Source organism: Theobroma cacao, chromosome 6, assembly GCF_053813885.1.
Source record: "Theobroma cacao isolate CCN51 chromosome 6, ASM5381388v1, whole genome shotgun sequence".
Taxonomy (NCBI): Eukaryota; Viridiplantae; Streptophyta; class Magnoliopsida; order Malvales; family Malvaceae; genus Theobroma; species Theobroma cacao.
In genome coordinates, this window is record NC_142644.1 from 19803741 (window position 1) to 19827630 (window position 23890).

General features: G+C 34.0%; 3 long non-coding RNA genes, 1 other non-coding gene and 1 pseudogene across 4 annotated transcripts; 4 read left to right on the forward strand and 1 right to left on the reverse strand.

The window, feature by feature from the left end:
* LOC148762137 (uncharacterized) overlaps window positions 1–23890 on the forward strand; it is a 69119-nt pseudogene that overhangs the window by 41143 nt on the left and 4086 nt on the right.
* Window positions 256–4598, forward strand: LOC148762139 (uncharacterized). The gene is made up of 3 exons (XR_016026913.1): window positions 256–350; window positions 3617–3686; window positions 4448–4598. It is a non-coding gene; the product is annotated as an uncharacterized LOC148762139 (long non-coding RNA).
* On the forward strand, window positions 1922–3093 carry LOC148762140 (uncharacterized). The gene is made up of 2 exons (XR_016027184.1): window positions 1922–2017; window positions 2669–3093. It is a non-coding gene; the product is annotated as an uncharacterized LOC148762140 (long non-coding RNA).
* LOC148762141 (uncharacterized) lies at window positions 7054–8198 on the forward strand. Its single transcript, XR_016026914.1, has 2 exons — window positions 7054–7149; window positions 7774–8198. It is a non-coding gene; the product is annotated as an uncharacterized LOC148762141 (long non-coding RNA).
* Window positions 20319–20425, reverse strand: LOC148762142 (small nucleolar RNA R71). The gene has a single exon (XR_016027290.1). It is a non-coding gene; the product is annotated as a small nucleolar RNA R71 (small nucleolar RNA).

A 23890-nucleotide genomic window follows, 5' to 3' on the forward strand; every position in this document is an offset into this window, starting at 1 on the left:
ACGTAATTTTTCACTTTACGGGGGTAAAAGTGTAATTTTTAAAAATTTGCTCCACCAAAACTTTGAAAAAGTCTAGAAATTTCATGGAAGACATGGATAAGTGAAGAGGATTGAGTGGTAGAAAAAGAAAGTCAAAAAGATGGCTAGAAAAAAATAAAATAATAAAATATTCAAAAAGTAAATAAAATAATAATATTTTATTAAGCCTATTAAAAGGCTTGAGAATTCCAGAATTCTTCATTGGAAGGGTCAGCCAAAACCAGCAGGAGAGAGAGAGAAATAAGAACAAACCCTAGAGTGAGAAAATTCAAAGAAAAAGTGTGATTTTTCAAGGAATCAAGTGTTTAAAGGTATGATTTTTCAAGCTTAGCTTAAGATTTATCATTTCCATGCATTTCTCCTTATTTTCCATGGTTAAATTATGTGTTTTGATGATGGATTCAAATCTGATCATATGGGTTTAGAGAGAGAAAGTTGTTAGATTAATTTGATTTTGAACTATGTTAGTGTTTAGTGTTAGTTTAGCATGTTTATGAGTAAAACAACAAGAAAAATATTCATTTTCTCCATGAATTTCTCTAGGCCGAATCTAGCCAATGGTGTGTGAGGATGAGGTTGACTTTATTTTAAGAGAATTAGATGGAAAAATGATGAATTATGAGGTTGGAAATTAAATGGGAATTTTTTGTGCAAAAATAAAATAAAATTTTTACCCACTAGGGGTAAAAGCGTAATTTGTGGTCTAAACTGATAAATTGGACCACATTCACAGTCATTGAGGTATTGTGGATATAATTGGATAATTGAAATTGAAATGGATGGAATTGGAGTTGAATTGGAGATTTTAGAAATTTACAACATGTATAGGCGAGTTAGGTCGGACACTGTGATTAAGCAATTGTCCAAACATTTCACACCCTATCTAGTGCATACGCTTGGATAAGAGCCTGAAATAATATATATTGATTTGACACAAATTATTGAATTTTTTTGTGTCATGTATTGTGGATAGGTGGTGAGCTATCTGATATAGGTAAAAGACTACACCTGAGGACCGAGAATAGGAGTATACCTACTCCTAGTACAGTGAGTAAACTTACTATCGTCTTAATTATCTAGAGTAGATTTATTTAATTGTGTGATTTTATGGAAAAATGGTTTAATTAGAAAATTATTGTGTGTTATGGGAAAATGGGATTTTATAAAATTTTTAAAAATCTAATAATGATTTCAAAAATAGAGTAATTGGAGACCTATACTATGATTGTTGTCAAACCCTGCTTTGTAAAATAATTATAATATCATTCACATGCTCGATAGAATGTTTGTATATTTAGGAAGTTCGAGAAATCGTTAAAAGACGATATTGCCCTTAATGGTATCATTAAGTCGATTAAGCCTCGAACTAGTTCAAATAGGAATTTTAAGGTGAAATTAAGAGTTTCACAGTTCAGGGATGACTCAAAATGGTAATTAGGAGTTCGAGGATCAATTCGGAGTCAAATTGAAATTTTCACTATATAGGGGTAAAATTGTAATTTTTCCATCTACGGACAAAATTTGAGATTTTGAGAGAATTTAGATCACATTTGACAAATTGGGGAATGATATGAGTATAAGGGATAAAAAATATGTCTATGGGCAATTTTTCAGTTTTTGGGGCAAAAATGTAATTTTTGATTTTTACGGGGGCAAAAGTGTAAATATCAAAAATTACTTCACCAAGACTTTGGATAAATTTGAGAATTTTATCTAAGTTATTGATATTTAAGGAATAATGTGTGGTGGAGATTTAAAGCTTAAAAGATAAGAATTTAAAAAATTGACCAATAATGTAGTGACATGTGGCAAGTTTAGATTATTATATTATTTAACTATAAAAATCAGCCCACACCACCATTTTCTCTTCATTATGGCCGGCCATAGCAAGAAAACAAAGGGGAAAAGAAAAACAAAAACCTAGGGGGAGAAATTCAAGGAAAAATTGGTGAAAATTCAAGGAAACAAGTGACCAAAGGTAAAATTTCTTGATTTTGACTTGTGCTTTACCTTTCCCATGAATTTTCCATCATTTTCCATGGTTGAATCATGTGATTTGAGGATGAATTCAATTCTGGAAAAATGGGTTAGGAGAGAGAAACTTGTTAGATTAATTTGATTTTAAGTTATGTTAGTGTTTTAAGTTAGTTTAGCATATTTAGGAACAAAACAACAAGAAAAGAATTTATTTTCCTCCATTACCATTACTGGCTGAATTTTCTAGGGGAATATTGGCTGATGATCTTGATGTTTATTTGAGGAATTATGATGAATAATGATGAATTATGAGTCTAGAAAAATAATGGAAATTTTTGGAGCAAAAATATGAATTTTTACCCATTAGGGGTATTTTCGTAATTTGCTATCAGGACTGATAATTTGCACCACACCGAGGGACATTAAGTCAATTTGGGTACAATTGAGGTATAGAAACTGAAAAAAATTAATTTGAGATTGAATTGGACGCGTTAGTAATTTAATCGGGTAATAGGCCGAATTAGGTCAGTACCGCATTTAAGCGGTAGTCGGATAAGTTGCATGTCATATCATGCATATATACCGAGCCTGAATTGATTTTATAATGGTCAAGCATTGATGTGGTGAATTATGTATTGTACATTGTGGATAGGTGGTGAGGAAATTACACTGGTAAAAGTACAGAAATTGTGCTTGAAGACTGGGATTATGAGTACATCGACTCCTAAAACTGTGAGTGGACAATTTATCGTCTTAAATATCTAGAGTAATTATACTTGTTTGATGCTTTTATTGAATGGTGAATTTAAATTATAAAATATTATGTTTTCCAATTAAAATGTTTTTTAATAAAAATGAGATTTATACTGGTTTTGAAATCAAATATTGTTTTGGGAAAATTGAGTATATGGAGACTGTGTTGAAATTTTTGATTTTATATGTTATTGAAATTGGGGCTTATGACACTATGGTAGCATGATGGCTAAATTTTTGGGGTTGGCATGAAATATATGAACAATTTTGGATTGGTCTCGCTAGACTGGATTACATTTTATTCGCCATATTATGCTACTGAAATTTTTATGGGTCTGGTGGTATATTAAACGGTCACTGCAGTGGTGGGGGTTTCCGTGGGCTGCCTATGAGAGGGGCACGGTAACTCAATTATATACTTACCTCCGGGGGGAGATGTTGGGTGAAGTATCTCCTGAGGTATGATTTGAGTGCACCTCACGTTCGGGCCACCACGTGAGAGTGAGACTCAGCCAACGCCAAGGAACGGCTGTGTGTCAGATGTGAAAACATGTTTATGGGTATGGGTCATTGAACAGCCTTGGTGGTCTCAGTGGGATACCTTGACGAAGGTACCCGCGAGAATGGTATTGGCAGGGGCCAAGTTTAAAAAAAAATTCATAAGTCGGGGAAATTTTGATGAAAAGAAATTATTTGGTATAGATTGAAACGAATTTTGTGTTATGAACATTATTGAGATATAACGTTTTTATATTGTCTCCATCTACTCGGCTTTAGATGCTTTTGATGGTAATTGTTTACTCACTGGGATTATTTAATCTCACCCCTCTTCCTATCCATTTTTCAGGCTCAGGACAGTTTGTTGATAGTTGATTAAGACGAGAATTAATCTCGGAGTTGCATCATAGGAAGTAAGGGTTCGTAGCTCTACACTTTCTTGGTTAGTTAGGGGCCCACGTGTCACTGTAAACGAAATTTCATACTTTAATTATCTTTATTACTATATGAATAAATTTATTTTACTCTTGCGCTATAAAAGTTATTTTAGGAAGACTTTGAAAATATTGTGTTTTAAGAAAATAGAATATTTTATTTAATGTTTTTATTATATTCAAATAGCTATAATTTTACTTTAAACGAATGTTTTAGACTTCAAAATTTAATTTAAATCATGAAATATGTGTTTTCACTTACATATTACATTTTTCGGATTTCGAAATTTAAAAAGAAAAAATTGACAAAAATGCCCCTGTGAGCTAGAAAATAATATTTTATTGTTTTGAATTGGAACCAACTTATGTTTTCTTGAAATGCGAGATTTAATAATTGTCGCTCACCGGGGAGATGCGAAAGTTGATGCTAAGCCTTGCGGGGTTTCGATCGACATTCTGGGTAATGAGTGCTTATCGAGACGTCGCGGCGGTTGTCACTGGCTCGATGGGAGTTCCGGGTCGTGACAATTGGATTGGTATCAAAGCATGGTTTAAAGATCAAAGATTTTGATTTTAAAGCTTTGGATTTCAAAGTTTTTGATTTTAAAGTTGTTTTAAGAAATCCACACTGACACTGCGTGGCCCAAGTTAAGTTAAGTTAAGTAAGTCAAGTTAAGTTAGGTTATATCAAGTTAGTTGCATATAGAATTTAAAGTCATCTAAGTCTATTCCATTTCTTATTGTAGAGTACCATGCCTCCTCGACGTGGGCGTCCACCTCTCTATAGGTCAGTAGGGAGGGGAAGAGGCCGTGCTAGACTTAGTCAGCCAGATCCCGTGGAAAGGGAGTCTGCTGCACCTACTTTTCGAGCAGCACCTGCTGTTGAGCCTACTGAGATTCCTCCACCTCATCCACCACCTACTGCTACTCTTGGTGTTCATGCCATGTCTCTTGAGGCAGTCCAGGCATTAGCAGCTTTTCTTAATGTCATTATGGGTCAAGCTCAAGCTGGTCGAGTCCCTCATACTGTTCCCCCAGCAGTATCTCTAGTGCCACCACCACCACCACCTCTTGTTCCACCACCAGTGCCAGATGTCTCCATTTCCAAAAAGCTTAAGGAAGCTAGGCAGCTGGGTTGCACTTCTTTTGTTGGTGATTTGGATGCAACCGCAGCTAAAGATTGGATTACTCAAGTAACGGAGACATTTGTGGATATGAAATTGGATGATGATATGAAATTAATGGTGGCCACAAGATTACTAGAGAAGAGGGCTCGTACATGGTGGAGCTCGGTAAAATCACGTTCCATTACTCCGTTGACTTGGATAGACTTCCTACAAGAATTCGATGGTCAATACTACACCTACTTTCATCAAAAAGAGAAGAAGAGAGAATTTCTAAGTTTACAACAAGGGAATTTAACCATAGAAGAGTACGACGCTCGTTTTAACGAGCTGATGTCATATGTGCCAGACCTGGTGAAGTCTGAGCAAGATCAAGCTAGTTATTTTGAAGAAGGGCTCCGTAACGAGATTAGAGAGAGGATGACTGTGACAGGCCGGGAGCCTCATAAAGAAGTTGTACAGATGGCTTTAAGGGCCGAAAAACTCACGAATGAAAATTTGAGAATGCGAGCTGAGTTTGCAAAGAGGAGAAACCCGAATGTATCCTCTAGTCAACTACTCAAAAGAGGTAAGGACACATTTGCTTCTGAGAGTACTGTTTCTGTTCCGGTGATATCTCCTCGACCCCCACTTTCACAGTTACAGCAGAGACCTCCGAGATTTAACAGGTCTGGGATGAGTAGTACTTCCGAGAAGAGTTTTGGAGGTTTAAATAAATGCGAAAAATGTGGGAGATATCATGCTGGGGAGTGTTGGGGCATAAGATGCTTTCATTGTGACCAGCCGGGCCACATTAGGAGTGACTGCCCACAGTTAGGACGGGCTACAGTAGCTGCTCCATCCCCACTAACTCATACGGATATGCAGAGGAGAGATTCCTCTGGAGTACACCCGAGGCAGGGGGTAACTGTACGATCTGAAATGGGTAGCAACACCCCAGCACAACCACCTTTGAGGCCATTGACTCGTTCTTCAACAAGAGTTTTCGCTGTAACGGAAGATGAAGCACGAGTCCGATCTGGAGAAAGTGAGTGAAAAGTTAGACGAAGGTGTAAAATAGTGGTAGGGGATGTAAATACCAAGTGATGGACGTGTAAATAAAGGTTTCAAGAATAATATAGTAAATGAGTTCATATGGAATATGGTTGTAAGAATTTCTTACTATATTGTGGAAATTAGAACTCAAAACTACTTGAGGTATACAAAGTTCAAATGAACTTAAATCTTAAGCAATAAATTGATGTCGAAATACAAGAAGGATACAAAGCAATATAGAGGCACGGAAGATGATTAAGGACAAAGGGATGACTCTGAGGAATTATGATACTGTATCGTATGCGATGATTAAATCAAGATAGATCTTGGATGCATAAATGGGATTATAAAGCATATACACATATGTGGGGTTGATATTGTGATTAACTAAAATAAAGAATGATTTTTAGTGAATTAAGATTCCCTATAAAGGAGATAACAGGAGAAGTTGAGCATCGAATAAAAGATAATACCCCGCCTTTTCTCTGAGTTAATAAGTGAAATTTTGAGGACAAAATTTTATTTTAAGGGGGGTAGTGTTGTCAAACCCTGCTTTGTAAAATAATTATAATATCATTCACATGCTCAATAGAATGTTTGTATATTTAGGAAGTTCGAGAAATCGTTAAAAGACGATATTGCCCTTAATGGTATCATTAAGTCGATTAAGCCTCGAACTAGTTCAAATAGGAATTTTAAGGTGAAATTAAGAGTTTCACAGTTCAGGAATGACTCAAAATGGTAATTAGGAGTTCGAGGATCAATTCGGAGTCAAATTGAAATTTTCACTATATAGGGGTAAAATTGTAATTTTTCCATCTACGGACAAAATTTGAGATTTTGAGAGAATTTAGATCACATTTGACAAATTGGGGAATGATATGAGTATAAGGGATAAAAAATATGTCTATGGGCAATTTTTCAGTTTTTGGGGCGAAAATGTAATTTTCGATTTTTACGGGGGCAAAAGTGTAAATATCAAAAATTACTTCACCAAGACTTTGGATAAATTTGAGAATTTTATCTAAGTTATTGATATTTAAGGAATAATGTGTGGTGGAGATTTAAAGCTTAAAAGATAAGAATTTAAAAAATTGACCAATAATGTAGTGACATGTGGCAAGTTTAGATTATTATATTATTTAACTATAAAAATCAGCCCACACCACCATTTTCTCTTCATTATGGCCGGCCATAGCAAGAAAACAAAGGGGAAAAGAAAAACAAAAACCTAGGGGGAGAAATTCAAGGAAAAATTGGTGAAAATTCAAGGAAACAAGTGACCAAAGGTAAAATTTCTTGATTTTGACTTGTGCTTTACCTTTCCCATGCATTTTCCATCATTTTCCATGGTTGAATCATGTGATTTGAGGATGAATTCAATTCTGGAAAAATGGGTTAGGAGAGAGAAACTTGTTAGATTAATTTGATTTTAAGTTATGTTAGTGTTTTAAGTTTGTTTAGCATATTTAGGAACAAAACAACAAGAAAAGAATTTATTTTCCTCCATTACCATTATTGGCTGAATTTTCTAGGGGAATATTGGCTGATGATCTTGATGTTTATTTGAGGAATTATGATGAATAATGATGAACTATGAGTCTAGAAAAATAATGGAAATTTTTGGAGCAAAAATATGAATTTTTACCCATTAGGGGTATTTTCGTAATTTGCTATCAGGACTGATAATTTGCACCACACCGAGGGACATTAAGTCAATTTGGGTACAATTGAGGTATAGAAACTGAAAAAAAGTAATTTGAGATTGAATTGGACGCGTTAGTAATTTAATCGGGTAATAGGCCGAATTAGGTCAGTACCGCATTTAAGCGGTAGTCGGATAAGTTGCATGTCATATCATGCATATATACCGAGCCTGAATTGATTTTATAATGGTCAAGCATTGTGGATAGGTGGTGAGGAAATTACACTGGTAAAAGTACAGAAATTGTGCTTGAAGACTGGGATTATGAGTACATCGACTCCTAAAACTGTGAGTGGACAATTTATCGTCTTAAATATCTAGAGTAATTATACTTGTTTGATGCTTTTATTGAATGGTGAATTTAAATTATAAAATATTATGTTTTCCAATTAAAATGTTTTTTAATAAAAATGAGATTTATACTGGTTTTGAAATCAAATATTGTTTTGGGAAAATTGAGTATATGGAGACTGTGTTGAAATTTTTGATTTTATATGTTATTGAAATTGGGGCTTATGACACTATGGTAGCATGATGGCTAAATTTTTGGGGTTGGCATGAAATATATGAACAATTTTGGATTGGTCTCGCTAGACTGGATTACATTTTATTCGCCATATTATGCTACTGAAATTTTTATGGGTCTGGTGGTATATTAAACGGTCACTGCAGTGGTGGGGGTTTCCGTGGGCTGCCTATGAGAGGGGCACGGTAACTCAATTATATACTTACCTCCGGGGGGAGATGTTGGGTGAAGTATCTCCTGAGGTATGATTTGAGTGCACCTCACGTTCGGGCCACCACGTGAGAGTGAGACTCAGCCAACGCCAAGGAACGGCTGTGTGTCAGATGTGAAAACATGTTTATGGGTATGGGTCATTGAACAGCCTTGGTGGTCTCAGTGGGATACCTTGACGAAGGTACCCGCGAGAATGGTATTGGCAGGGGCCAAGTTTAAAAAAAAATTCATAAGTCGGGGAAATTTTGATGAAAAGAAATTATTTGGTATAGATTGAAACGAATTTTGTGTTATGAACATTATTGAGATATAACGTTTTTATATTGTCTCCATCTACTCGGCTTTAGATGCTTTTGATGGTAATTGTTTACTCACTGGGATTATTTAATCTCACCCCTCTTCCTATCCATTTTTCAGGCTCAGGACAGTTTGTTGATAGTTGATTAAGACGAGAATTAATCTCGGAGTTGCATCATAGGAAGTAAGGGTTCGTAGCTCTACACTTTCTTGGTTAGTTAGGGGCCCACGTGTCACTGTAAACGAAATTTCATACTTTAATTATCTTTATTACTATATGAATAAATTTATTTTACTCTTGCGCTATAAAAGTTATTTTAGGAAGACTTTGAAAATATTGTGTTTTAAGAAAATAGAATATTTTATTTAATGTTTTTATTATATTCAAATAGCTATAATTTTACTTTAAACGAATGTTTTAGACTTCAAAATTTAATTTAAATCATGAAATATGTGTTTTCACTTACATATTACATTTTTCGGATTTCGAAATTTAAAAAGAAAAAATTGACAAAAATGCCCCTGTGAGCTAGAAAATAATATTTTATTGTTTTGAATTGGAACCAACTTATGTTTTCTTGAAATGCGAGATTTAATAATTGTCGCTCACCGGGGAGATGCGAAAGTTGATGCTAAGCCTTGCGGGGTTTCGATCGACATTCGGGGTAATGAGTGCTTATCGAGACGTCGCGGCGGTTGTCACTGGCTCGATGGGAGTTCCGGGTCGTGACAATTGTGTTGTTTATCCATGATTTTACATTAAATGGCTTATGATAAATGAGGGTATGACTGGTTATTTTTATGATTTAAAGAATATGTGAACTTCTTTGATTTGCCTTGAATGTGTTAAGTGAGCCATGTCATACTATTATGATTTTATTGGTTGGTGGATTATAAAGTGGGCACTGCAGTGACGGGGGTTTCGTGGGCCAGCCTAATTAGAGGGGCACGGTTCCCAATTATTGAGCTTATCTTGATTGAAGAGGCGCGTAGGATAACTCCTGAGGTAGGATTTGAGTACACTTCATGCTGGCCACCACGTGAAAGTGGGACTCAGCCAACGCCAAGGAACGGCTATGTTGTCAGAGGTGAAATGTGTTTGTGTGTGTGTGACAATAAACAGCCTTGGCGATCTCGGTAAGATGCTTTCGCGAGGTATCCCCAAGAATGGATTTTTGGCAAGGGCCAAGTTTTTGAAAAGTGCATAAGCCATGTTGAGTAGTTGGATGAAATCCAATTATTTATATGGGTTGGGATAAATTATTTTAATTGTCTCCTATTACTCGGCTTTAGATTATTTTGATGATGTCTGTCTACTCACTGAGATTTTATAATCTCACCCCTTCTTCCTATACATTTTTCAGGCTCAGAATAGGCAGTAGACTGTCAATTGCATCGAGAAGTAAATTTCGGAGTTGCATCCTAGAAAGCAAGGTTATAGACTTAAACCTTCTCAGTTATTTGGGGGCCCACGTGTCACTGTAAAAGTAATTTTATTCTTCAGTTATTTAATTTAAAATATGTATGAATATATTTAGCTTTTACACCATGTTTTTGGCGAGTTTTGGTATTTTCGAAGAAAAATGACGAAAATGCCTCTGTGAGCCAGAAAGTAATATTTTATTGTTTTGATTTGGAAAGAACTTATGATTTTTTTTTAAATGTGAGATTTAATAACTATCGCTCACTAGGGAGATGCAGAAGCTGATGCTAAGCCTTGCGGGGTTTCGATCGGCATTCGGGGTAATGAGTGCCTATCGGGACGTCGCGGCGGTTGTCACGGGCTCGATGGGAGTTCCGGGTCGTGACATTCACTATTTCAGGTATTTCATGAGGGTCGCATAACTAGCTGTTTTCTTTCCAAAAGTGGGGTTCCAATCTCGTTTGAGCATCACTGTAAAGGATCTAAAATTTGTTTTTCATTACGACAAAATCCTGAGTGATAAAGTTAATTGGTTGAACTTATAAATCGAATATTCTCTCATAAGTGATGATATTTTTGAATTTCCACCATCAATGTATATTGTTAATGAGACTAAGGAGTTGATGTGGGCTTATTTATCAAATTTCATTGAAATTCCTAAAACCAACAATAACACAATCTATAGCTAATCCACTGGCCAGTAAAAGACTATCAGATAGAAACTGGTGACTTGGTGAGCTGTAAATTACTGTCTTCTATTTTGGACATAATAGAATTTGGTGTTACATATGTATCAGAGAAAAAGGCTATATATGAAGATGACTCCCGACTATACTATCAAGGTACGACTTTAAGTAATAGTATTTATAAAAACCCTTGTTTTGGCTTTACTTTATACTAGAAAGACAGCCCACGCGATGCTGCGGGGTGTTAATTAGATGAAAAATTTTTCAATAATAGAAAGATATTTATGAAGTAAATTAGTTTTCATACATAATAGTTGATTGCATATAGAGGAGAAAAGAAATTTGTACATTTGTGGAGAATTGGAGTGTTTGAAGAACAGAAGTAATAGAAATTGTGTATTACATATTTGTAGAGTAAGAGGTGTTTATGTAGTTCTTGAAATATGCATACAAAAATGCCGTAGAGATATTGATAGTAGTGGCAAAATAGTAGCATACAAAATTTTGTCATTGTGATATTATCTGTTGATTTTTTTCATATACATTGTTGTAATATGTACATACAAAATATACTAACAAATAGATAAAAACCAAAGACCAGAATGTAGATAAACCAAGAAAAGCAAAGAGTATTCCAGAAGCTAAACATGTCTTTTATAAACAAAAAGAAATCAGCATAATATTTATAATACAAAAAGACAAAAGAATTCAAAGAACTGAAAAAATAGTGGCACAAACTCAAATAACCGGTCAATAGCAGTCCCAGCATTACCATAAAAGTTAGACAAAAAGTCAAGCCAACTGACAATTGACATGATCAAGTAAGAGGATATAAATCTGCATATACTTTATCCTTTTCTTGTTTCCAATGATCAAAACGACATAGTTTCAAAAGCTAACAAAATTCTAACAGCCAAACCCAACCTCTCACAATGGCACATGAATCAAAATCTGTAAAATAAGTTAAATATGATGAACTAATACTGCTAGAACCACAATTTATGAACACATATAATCACAACTTATATCAAGCGATGTGAACCAAAAATAAATGGAATATGTAAAAACCTTGAAAATAAAACAATGGCAAGTTCAAGATGGCACTCCCTTCCCAAAAGGCAAAACTGTGCCGTGTATTATCAACCTCCACCATATCTATTGGACAAAACTCAATCTGAAACTATTTGCATAAAACTGACGAAAATCTTTATAATGGTAAAATAGAGAGAATGATTACCACCCATATATGAATGTAAGGAAGTCAAATCGGTATTGCAAGTAAACTTGTTATTTCAAGAAACGCCACTATAGTATGAAAAAACAAAGTTAGATATCAATAACAAACCGTAGCAATCAAACTCAACAAAATCTAAAAAATGCTTTAATTCAAACTAAATACCGTTCAATAATTAAGCGTAGCATTTGTTTTTTCACTAAATGACTAAATGTTCAAAAATAAAATAGAAAAAACAATAAAATCAGCTTCAAAAAGAGTTTAGTCTGCAATATTAATAAATTTAATATTTCCTAAACCACTCCCTCAGTCCAACCAAAATTAAGGAGACTGTGATAAAATGACAATAAATTGTAATTGCCATGGCAAACAGCAAATCATATGATGCAAAAAAAGATGATATGGTTGGAGTGCTTACGTCCCGTCATGATTATCATCGAATGATTCTGAAAGACCTTCCACTTCTTGGATCTATAACTCCTGATCATCCAGCTCAAAAATCTATTCGATTTGTCACCTCTCTACTTTCTCTTCCATTTCCTTCTTTTAAGCGCTTTGTTGCTTTTTTTTCTTTTTCCTCTTTTCACTATGTTGTCCCAGCCATCACAATCGACCCCCGCCTCATAGCAATTTTCCCTCGAGAAATTGAAGAATTTTTCGTTCCTTCTTCGCCCACTCTCCTCCCAATCAACCAAAACAATTGATTGCCTTTTCTTTCCCCATTACGTAACCAAAAACAATCATATTCCTCTCTCCTTTGCTTCCTTTAAAACTTTCAACCATTATCGCTCTTCATCACTTCCTCTTCAACATTTTTTGTCTTCCTTCTTTCTTTTGTCAATAACTTCCGACTGTCCCTATCTTCCTATTCTTCTTCTCCTTTCGTTGGATACAAATGGAACAAAAAAAAACCTAAAATGACTCCCTTGCTATTGTTGTTGCCTTTTCCTTGAACCCAAACAGAAGGAAAAAAAATTCCCTAAAATGCTTCACTGTCCTCAGCTAATGACAGGAAAAAACAATCTAGCCACACTAAAGGAGCAAAATGGTGTCGTTTTGATCAAAGAAAGGGGTAGAGGACATCAATTAACATTCTCAAAAAGTTGTCATTTGGATGCCAGAAAAAAAAATAGAGCATCCAATTGAACGACACTTGTCATTCAATTGAGCATACAATTGAAGGGAATTGAAACAGTACCATCGGATCCCCCTTTTATATATAGTATAGATATCAATAGTTTTATTTATAACTTGCTATCTTCATGGAAATGTTTTACATTAATCTATTAATATTTGAAAACAAAAAACTATTTTTTATATACATCGGATTATATCTAATTATGAACTTTTTATGTAATCAAGTAATTTAACTAGTAACCCCGCAAAGTTAATTATATTTTGTAATTAATTTGATAATTCAAAATTTTAGGTCATAGTTACTTATGTTGTGATTTTTTTTTCACTTGTAAAATCCATAAAAAAAAATATATAAAAAAGTATATTTGATGATTTTAAATTAAAAAAAAATGAAATGAGAGTGCACCACCTTGGCTCATGACCCAAGAAGAAAAGTTAGAAGATAGTCGTCATGCTTGACATTGTAGTAAATACATTCAAGCACTAAACTTTCCATCTAGGCTTGAATGCTACGCTCAATTGGTCTCGAGCTCAAGCTCAAGCTTCAATTTTTAGGGTCAAATTCAATTTGAAGATACTATTTTAATAAAAATATATATTTATATAGTTTCTATTTTTATTTTTAAATTTATTTAAAATATTAATATAAAAATATTTTTAATATTTAAAATAATAAATAGTAAAATTAATAGGCCTTGTTGCCCAAGCTTAAGGTTTTGAATTGTTAATTAGACTTGGTCTATCCTATAAACAACTATAGATGCTTGCTTTAAATCAATATAATTTACAAATCACTTTAGGTTGAGTATAGCCATAAATATAATAAGAACGGATGATGTTAGGATTGTTGGACTAGACAATGTTATAAGGTATTGTTCCTTTTAGGGCCTACACTAACAATATTATCATTTTGAAAAAAAGGCACCTTATGAGGGAACATGCCCTTATTTATAAAGTAAAATCTAAGCTTTGGCTCTTAAAGATGTGGATCCTAGCTTTCTGAAAAAAAAAAAAAAGATGTGAAATCTTTTCCCCTCAACGCTAACCCCCAAACGAGAGTAGATTATGTTTTCTTTGAGGGGCAAAGTTTGAGGGGCAAAGTATAGGAGTCTCACAAGCAAAGCCCTTTGTTAATCTTAGAGTTGTTGGATTGCGTTCGATCATGAGATATTATCCATTTTGAGATCCACTGTTGTGATTTTGTTCTTTTAAGAAAAGACACCTCATAGGGCCCTTACTTATAAGTTTGCCATAATCTAGTTCTTGGTTCTTAAAATTATGAGATCTCTCCTCCTTAACAGTGACCTTTTCACTTATAATATTGTCCATAGTTGTATACATATGATCTTAAGCTACATAAATTAGATGTAGCACTTTCTCATGTATTCTCATCCTTTTTCCTATTATTTGAGCATGAGTCTTGTAAATTAATAATATTAATTTTAAGTTGGATGCTAATTGTAAAATTTAACCATTTTTTTGCACCATTGTATTATATCTATAAGGGCTTGATTTATTGTATTTCTAAATTCAATTTATTTATACAGGAATTCTCATGGAAACATAATATTTGATGATTAAAATTGTATAATAATAGCATATCAATTTCTCACATCTTTTAGACAATGAAGATACTTGGAGAGAGATTGAGTTGAAAGTAAATAAAGAGTTACTCAAATTGGGCTCTAGCGGAAATATAAAAGTGCAAATTGACAATTATTTAGAGAAATAAAAAATGATTGCTTCCCCTCATGTTTCCTTGATTTCCTTTCTAACGTTTTCTGCTTATTATTCTTTTCTTTCTTTTTATAACTTATAATTAATTTAATATTGTTATAGGTGTTTTATGATTGCGGAATAATTAGCATCTATGATAAATACAGCTTTCCGAAGGATAGGTGCAGCGGTAGCCATCATGTTGTCGGGAACAAAATTTCATTTGTAGTGGCCCGAAGCTCTGGTCAACATATTGGCTATCTAAACTTTGTGGCCATTCTTTTTGCTGAAGACAATAAAATATTTGATTTTCTATCATGTATTAAGATTGTCAACAAGACCAAAGATACTAAGTGGATCTATCGTAAATGTTTCGTTGGAATTCCTAAAGCCAAGAACAACATTTATTAGTTTAATTTATGGAGATTTTTGAGTAAATTTGAAGATGGTAATCAAGTGAGCTGTACTTTCTGATTTATGTGTAAAAGGATGTGTCATTGATCTCAAATATGAACCAGATGATGACCTTCTACATAAACGTAACTCTAGTTATCAACAATTGCAAGATAAAACTATAAGTTCTTACTGGCTTTTTTCACTTTTTTTATATCACTTGTCCATGTCCCAAAAAACTTTTTATAAGATTAAGAGTTTAGACAAATTAGAGTAATTATATGTACATCTTGTCCGAGCAAACAAGACAATTCATCTACCTTTTGTTGTAATTAAAAGATTCATGCCCTCATATCAATGCAAGAATTGTCATTAATAGCAAAGCTTTTTTTAAAAAAATTTCATATCACCTCCATGCTATTATTTCTCTATCTTTCTGGTATCTTAAGGTCTTACCTATTACCATGCCTTTGAAAAATTAGTCTTATATATGACTTAACCAAATCAACAAGCCAAAATAAAAAGGATAATCTAAACCAAGTTGTAAATTTTGATTTCTATTTTAGAAAAAAAGTCAAACCAAATCATATTATAATGAAAATCAAATTTTTTATTTACATTTTGAAAATGTTTTAAGTTTTTTAAAAATGATCTTTGGCATATCTTTGATTGTGTAAACTTGCTCAAGATTGGTTTAATCATCAAAGTTTTCTTTGGAACCTCTTTCACAAGTTTTGAAAATAATTTTCCTGTCTAATATTGATTATTGAGTCTTTATAGTCAATTATATGTTTATTTAAATAGTTTTGAATTAAGTTTATTGATAATTCTATTTTATAGAATTATTTTAGTCCAATTTTGTTATTAAATATTAACTAAGTCCTTAATTTTCAATTATAATTTAGTTATTTTTAGTTGTTTTTATAATTAGTTTATTTTTAAGTCAGTTATTTTAATTTAATTTTATTTCTTTTAATTTGATTATTATTTATTAATTTTTATATTTTTTTTAGGAACTAAAGAAATTGAGCTTAATTTTGGAAAATAAGGTGTTAAAAGACCCGGAAGTTTGCTTGCATATGCTTCAGTGTTTTGACCATAACTCATGCTACAGAACTCCAAATGATGCGATTCTTGAACTCCTGGAAAGCTAAGAGACAGAGCTACAACTTTTATGTGGATTACTTTATGCAGTTCTGCATTGAAGATAGAGAAAATGACTCTGGAAAAAGGCTGGACGTATTGTGGCTGGAATTGTAATTTTTAAAGACTGACAATTGATGATTGGGCCTCTCATTACACTTTTAAGCCCAATTAAATCATAGGTGGGAACTATAGATTAAGTTTATTCGTATAAATAGGATATTTTTAAGAATATTAGGTTTGACAACTTTTGGAGATTCAAGAAGCTAGAAGTTGAGGCTGAAAATTGGGGAGAAAAGCAACAAATATTTGTTTTGTTTTCTTCCTTAGCTTTTACTTTTCTTGTTACTCGCAATGGTTGAATTTTATATAATGCTATTTGTGTTTGCAATCATGAGTAGCTAATTTTCTTTTTCTAGGATTGCAATTGAACTCACATGTAATCTGAATTTTTAATCTCTTTCTTACTTATTTTTAGTGGAATTGAATTGTGTTGGCTCCATTAGTTTTTGATGATAATAAAACACTCCCATTTATGTGTGTCTAATACCTTTACTTGAGTGTGCAGGAAATTAATATATGAAATTAATTTACTAACTCTCCAAAGAATATTTTTGAAAGAAAAAGAGGGATAAAATCAACAAGATGTAACTGTCTAACAAAAAGGAAGCTTATTGGTGAAACAAGGAAGAATGTTGGTTGATCAAAGTTTCAAATTGAAGAAATGGTGGGCTGAAGAGTTTGAGAAACAGAATCAACTTAGTCGACCAAGACAGTAGACTAACTACTTTCTGCCAAGATCTGCAAATCAGAAACAGAATCAACTTAGTCGACAAAGTCAGTCGACTAAGAGCTCTCTGTCTGCAATTTGAACTAGAGCACTACAAGACAGATTAACGGCTAAAACTCATCCTCAACTGTTAACAGCCATAAACTGTCAAACTACCATCAAAGTTGCATCTCCAAGTACAAAAGGGTCTTCCAACAATTAGAAACGAGTTTTGAGAAGCCTTGAATGAGATTTGAGCTATAGAAAGTAGAAAAACCAGAAAAGCTTCACTGCACTTGTCTACACTTAAATGCCTACACTTTGCATTTGTATTTAACACTCAATCTTGTACCACTCGATCTTGTTCATGTGTAGAAGAAGATAATACAAGGAAATTGGAGTTAAATGAGTGTTAAGAGGACTAAATTAAAAAGAGAAGAAACTGGAGGGCAAAACGATAATTTTGCACAAAGTTTGGTCAAAGCTTTCAAATGAAGCTTTGACTCTCATCTTTATCAGCCAAAACCATCCTTATCTCCTCCAGCAAGATATTTTCTTCTTCTTCTTGAAGCTTCCAACGCCATTTTCATGTCAAGTTCATTAAAATCAAATTGTTTTCATGTGATGTTCCTTGTTTCTTCTCATTTCCTTTCTTTTCTTACTTCTTTCTTCTCCAAACTTCTTGCGCATTAAACCTGGAGCTTTTAACCCCAATTTTCAGCACATCTAAACCCTAGGAGAAGAAGAAAGAAAAAGAGAGAAAGGATGAAAAAGCTTGGTTTTGTAATTCAAGCAAGCTAAGATAAGGATTTTTGTGTTTTAAATTCATGGTTGGTTAAATTCTTGGAAAAAATAATGAGTGAATCATTTTGTGGCAGCTATGGTGGCCATGGGGGTAAGGGAATTATGAACTTTGTTGGGTGAAATCCAAGCTAAAACCAAGTGGTAAGCTTCATTCTATAATTTGAAGTCTATGATTGGTTTACTATGGTGAGAATGGTTGTGTGCAATATGTAGTGTTATTGTTGTGTCATGGGTATGATTGGAAGGTAATTATATTAATTGGAAGTTGGAAAAGAAATGAATTGTGTGGATATATGTGTTGTTAGGAAAAGCTTAAAAGGTTATAGATGTTGGTGCGTATGAATGGATATTGATGTTATGCTTGATGGCAACATGTAAATGAGAATAGTGTTACATCTAAACTTAGAAAGTGTTTGATGGAAGTAAATTTGTATTTGCTGTCATATGTTAGCTAATTGTTGTGGAAATGATGGCTAAACTTGATAAATATCCTTAAACAAGGTTAATATATATGTTAGAGTTATAAATAAGTTACCAGTATCTATAATCTAAAGAATTACGCAAGTAAAGGATATAGGCAACTTTGGTAAATATGTGTCAAGATATAAGTTAGTTGAATAAAGATTCATGATGGAAGGAAAAAGAGAAGTAGAAATGACGTACACTAAAGGTATTGCATTTGTATGGTTGCTAGGAAGTGCAAAGGTAAAGTTAGAGTATTGTGGTACTATGCCGGGGGAAATAACGAGCGACCGGCCAGTGAAAATAGCTAGAGACACCTCTGAACAAATAGCGACTTAATATCTCGTTGTTGCCAGGTGAGTGAACTTGCATTAAAATGTTCTGGGATATACACATTTATGTTTGATTGAATCCCCTAAAACATTTTATTGGTTTTTCTTTAAAAACTTGCACGGGAACAAGCCCTTATGGAATGTTTTTATGTTATGAAATGGATAGTGTGATAAATCCATGTGTTTCTATATAATATTGATATATATATATATATATATACTATGTCATAAATAGTACATTGTATGACAAAATGCAACCGTGCATGTGTGGGGTGAGTGTGCACCTGCCGGTGATGACGGTGGTGAGGGAGATGGATGGTGATATTGCCCGTGTGCACGATATGGGGGGATGCACAAGATGGCATTAGCTGTCCACGATGTGGGGGGATGCACACGATGATGATATCGCTTGTGCATGATGTAGGGGGATGCATAAAGCAATGGTATTGCTTGTGCACGATGTGAGGGGATGCACATGATGACTCCGGCTATGTGCACGATGTGGGGGGATGCACATGAGCTGGGTGAGATGGTGGTGTATGTTCTTATATATATACATATTTACTATATAAAGATGTTTGGATTTAATATGTGATTGCATTGACTGTTGAGAACTTGAGTATTATCAATGTGTTCAATTTAATGTGCAATGTGGCATGAGTGGATTTTTTCGGTGGCAGTAAAGCCCCTTGGATTTTATCTGGCCAGAATTTTGTTGCAGTGAGAATGCCTTTTCGCTGCGGTGAGAGTCAATCTATTATGCTTGACTTGCTTGAATTCTACTAAAGTTTTCACTTCTCAACTTCTTTGTTGTTCATGAGTCTTTCGTCATTAAGTGACTAAATGACCAAGGGTTTGAATGAGGGGTTTTTAAATAGAAATAAACTAAATTGCATAGTTTTGAACTTAAGTGCATCATGTTTTCTAAACTTTCCTAAACGTTGCTTGTTCCCTTCCTATGTTCACTCACTGAGTTTGTTCTCACATTTTTAAACCTTATGTTTTAGGTTTCCTAAGTTAAAGGTGATTGGATCCTAGGACGAGGTGCTCCTCCCTATCCATTGCTCGGTAGGTTTACCATGACATTAGATGTTAGCAACCGTGCCCAGAGTCACTCCGCTGACAATCAAGGTCCAATTATGTGTATCTGAATACTTGATGTGAAATGTTAAGATTCATTTGCTAATCTATATATGTATATAATGGTTGATGATGCCATTATGAATGCATGATTGGGTTCTGTAAGTTGTTTTCAAAGGAACTATATTTGAACACTACGAATTTTGGATTTTTAAGAAATATGGATTAATGTATAAGATTATATAAATAGGCTTGCTTGGGCTTAGTGGGCTGAGCCCATTGGGCCCTTGCGCCGGTCATGGCTCAAAAATTGGGTTGTGACAATCCTATTTCTCATTTGATAAATTTCCTAGAGATTTGCGATACCTTTAAATATAATTGAGTAATTGATGATGCTATTAGATTGAGATTGTTTTCGTATTCTTTGAAGGATAAAGCAAAGAGCTGGCTTAATTCACTACTTAATGGGTCTATCACTACATGGGAAGACTTGGCTCTAAAGTTTTTAGCAAAATTTTTCCCGCTAGCCAAGATTGCAAAGATGAGGAACAATATCACCTCATTCACACAATTTGATGGTGAGTCCTTGTATGAAGCTTGGGAGAGGTTTAAAGAACTACTGAGAAGATGTCCACAACATGGGATTCCTGATTGGTTGCAAGTTTAGACATTTTACAATGGGCTAGTTAGGTTAATAAAAACCACAATTGATGCTACTACCAGTGGGGCATTAATAAGTAGGAATGCTATAAATGCTTATAATCTGTTGGAAGAGATGGCCTCAAATAATTACCAATGGCCTTCAGAAAGGTAGAGTTCGAGAAAAGTTGTTGGAGCTTATGCAATTGATGCACTTGGCACCTTAACTGCTCAAGTAGCTGTGTAAGTGGCTACATTGTCCAAGAAGTTTGACACACTGAAAGTTCATGCAGTTCAAAATTCATTTGTAGTTTGTGAGATATGTGGAGATGGCCATTCGAATGATCAATGTCCTTACAATTTTGAATTAGTCCAATTTGTGGGGAACTTCAATAGATAGAAAAATAATCCATACTCCAATACTTATAATCTTGGCTAGTGAAACCATCTCAACTTTTCATGGAAGAACAATGCAGGGCCTTCAAATCCAAAACCCATCATGCCTTTTAGTTTTCAACAGCAAGCTAGACCATCAATTTTTGAAAAAAAGTCCCAAGTGGAAGAACTTATCTTGTAATATATAAAAGACTGATGCTATAATTCAAAGTCAAGGAGCCTCCTTGAGAAATCTTGAGACCTAAATGGGATAACTTGCAAATTTCATCAACAATAGACCTCAAGGTTCTTTACCAGTGACACACAAATCAATCCTAAAGGTAAGGAACAATGCCAAGCAATCACTTTAAGGAGTGGAAAAGAAATTAAGGGGGTGAATGAAAAAGCAATCGAATCTAATAATGAACATGTTGATAAGGAAGGAATGTGTGAGAAAGAGATTGAAGTTGAACAGAAAGAAAATGACAAGGCTGAAAATCAAAGAACTTCTCAAGTCATCCATCCTTCACCACATTTTCCCTAAAGGCTCCAAAAGCAAAAACTTGAAAAGCAATTTCAAAAGTTCATCAATGTCTTCAAGAAATTACACATAAACATTCCTTTTGCTAAAGCTCTAGAACAAATGCCTAACTATGTCAAGTTCTTAAAAGACATCCTCTCCAAAAAGAGAAAGCTAGGTGAGTTTGAAACTGTCTCTCTTACAGAAGAGTGTAGTGTAATTCTCTAAAATAAACTGCCACACAAACTCAAAGATCCAGGTAGTTTCACAATCCCTTACACTATTGGTAATTTATTTTTTGCAAACCCACTTCTGTTACTTTGCAACAGGCTGATGCTCTTATGTGTACCCAAGGGGAATTATTGAAGATGTTCTTGTCCAGGTAGATAAATTTATTTTTCCAGTTGATTTTATAATTCTTGACATGGAAGAAGATAGGCAAATTCCAATCATCCTTGGGAGGCCATTCTTAGCAACTACTAGAGCTTTGATTGATGTTGAAAAAGGTGAGCTCACTTTGATAGTTCAAGACCAACAGGTAACATTTAATATTTTCAAAGCTTTAAAATTGCTTATGACATCTGAAGACTGTTTTTCTGTGAGTGTGGTAAATGACTTTGCACAAAATATTTTCTTAGAAAAATATCCCAATGATCCTCTTGAAGCATGTTTAGTTGTTAATTCTGATAAGGATGACGATGAATTTATTGAATATTCAAATTTGTTAAATGCTCACTCCAGACTTAGAACTAATCATAAACTTGAGTCTTTAGATCAACTTCTTTGATGTTAGCTATTTTGGAACTCCACTTACTTTGGAACTTAAACCTCTGCCTACACACTTGAGGTATGTTTTTCTTGGAAAACCTTCTACTCTTCCAGTTATTATTTTAGCTTCTCTTACTAACATGCAAGAGGAGAAGTTATTAAGAACATTTTGAAAATTCAAGAAAGCAATAGGGTGGACTATAGCTGATATTAATGGAATTAGCCCCTTTTTTGTAGGCACAAAATTCTCCTTGAGGAAAATCACAAAACCACAATTGAACAACAAAGAAAATTGAATCCCATCATGAAAGAAGTGGTCAAGAAAGAAATCATTAAGAAAGAACTCATGGGTAAGTCCAATTCAATATGTTCCTAAGAAATGGGGAATGACTATGGTTCCTAATGACAATAATGAGCTCATTCCAACAAGAATTGTGACTGGATGGAGAGTGTGCATGAACTACCACAAGCTCAACAAAGCTAAAAGAAAAGATCACTTCCTTCTCTCATTCATTGATCAAATGTTGGATCGTTTGGCTAGTAAGGAATATTATTGCTTTCTAAATGGTTATTCTAGTTATAACCAAATTGCTATTGCCCTTGAAGATCAAGAAAAGACTACATTTACATGTCCTTCTAACACCTTTGCTATTAGAAAAATGCCACTTAGATTATGTAATGCACCTGCCACCTTTCAAAGATGTATGATGGCCATATTCGCAAACATGGTGAAGAAATGTTTAGAGGTATTTATGGATGTTTTTTTTGTTTTTGGAAATAATTTTGATGATTATCTTTTAAATCTTGTTAGGGTACTCAAGAGATGTGAAGAAACAAATTTGGTGCTTAATTGGGAGAAAAGTCACTTCATGGTGTGAGAAGGTATTGTCCTTGGGCACAAGATCTCTTGTTATAGCATTGAGCTAGATAAAGTAAAAATTGAAACAATTGAGCAATTACCACCCCTAATAAATGTTAAAGGTATTAGAAGTTTTCTTGGTCATGCTGGTTTTTATAAAAGATTTATCAAAGACTTTTCAAAAATTTCTAAACCACTTTGCAATTTATCGAAAAAAGATGTACCATTTAACTTTGATAATAAATGTCATGTGGCTTTTGATGAATTAAAGAAAAGATTAATATCTACACCTCTCATAATTAGTCTTGATTAGACTCTCCCTTTTGAATTACTGTGTGATGCAAGTAACTATGTAGTGGGAGCTGTTCTAGGGCAAAAGAAGGATAATTTCTTTCATTCTATTTATTATGCTAGCAAGACTTTGAATGAGGCCCAGAAAAATTATACCACAACAGAAAATGAGCTTTTGGCTGTAGTTTTTGTTTTTGATAAATTTCACTCCTACCTCGTGGGGACAAAGGTGATAGTGTACACTGACCATTCAGCTATCAAATATTTGATTGCCAAGAAAGATGCTAAACCAAGATTGATAAGGTGGATTCTCTTGCTACAAGAGTTTGATCTAGAGATTCGTTACAGAAAAGGAATAGAAAATCAAGTGGCAGACCACCTCTCAAGGTTGGAGATGGAAGCTCAAGGTAAAGATTCAACCTTAATCAAGGAGACGTTTCTTGACAAACAATTCCTTTAAGTTGGTAAGAAATCACTTCCTTGGTATGCTAATTTCGTGAATTATTTGGTAAGCAATATTATTCCCCCTAATTTAAATTATCAGCAGAAAAAAAAAATTTTGCATGATGTTAAATTTTAGTTTTGGGATGAGCCTTACTTGTTTAAGCAGTGTAAAGACCAGATGTTCAAAAAATGTGTCCCAGATGAATAAATTCAA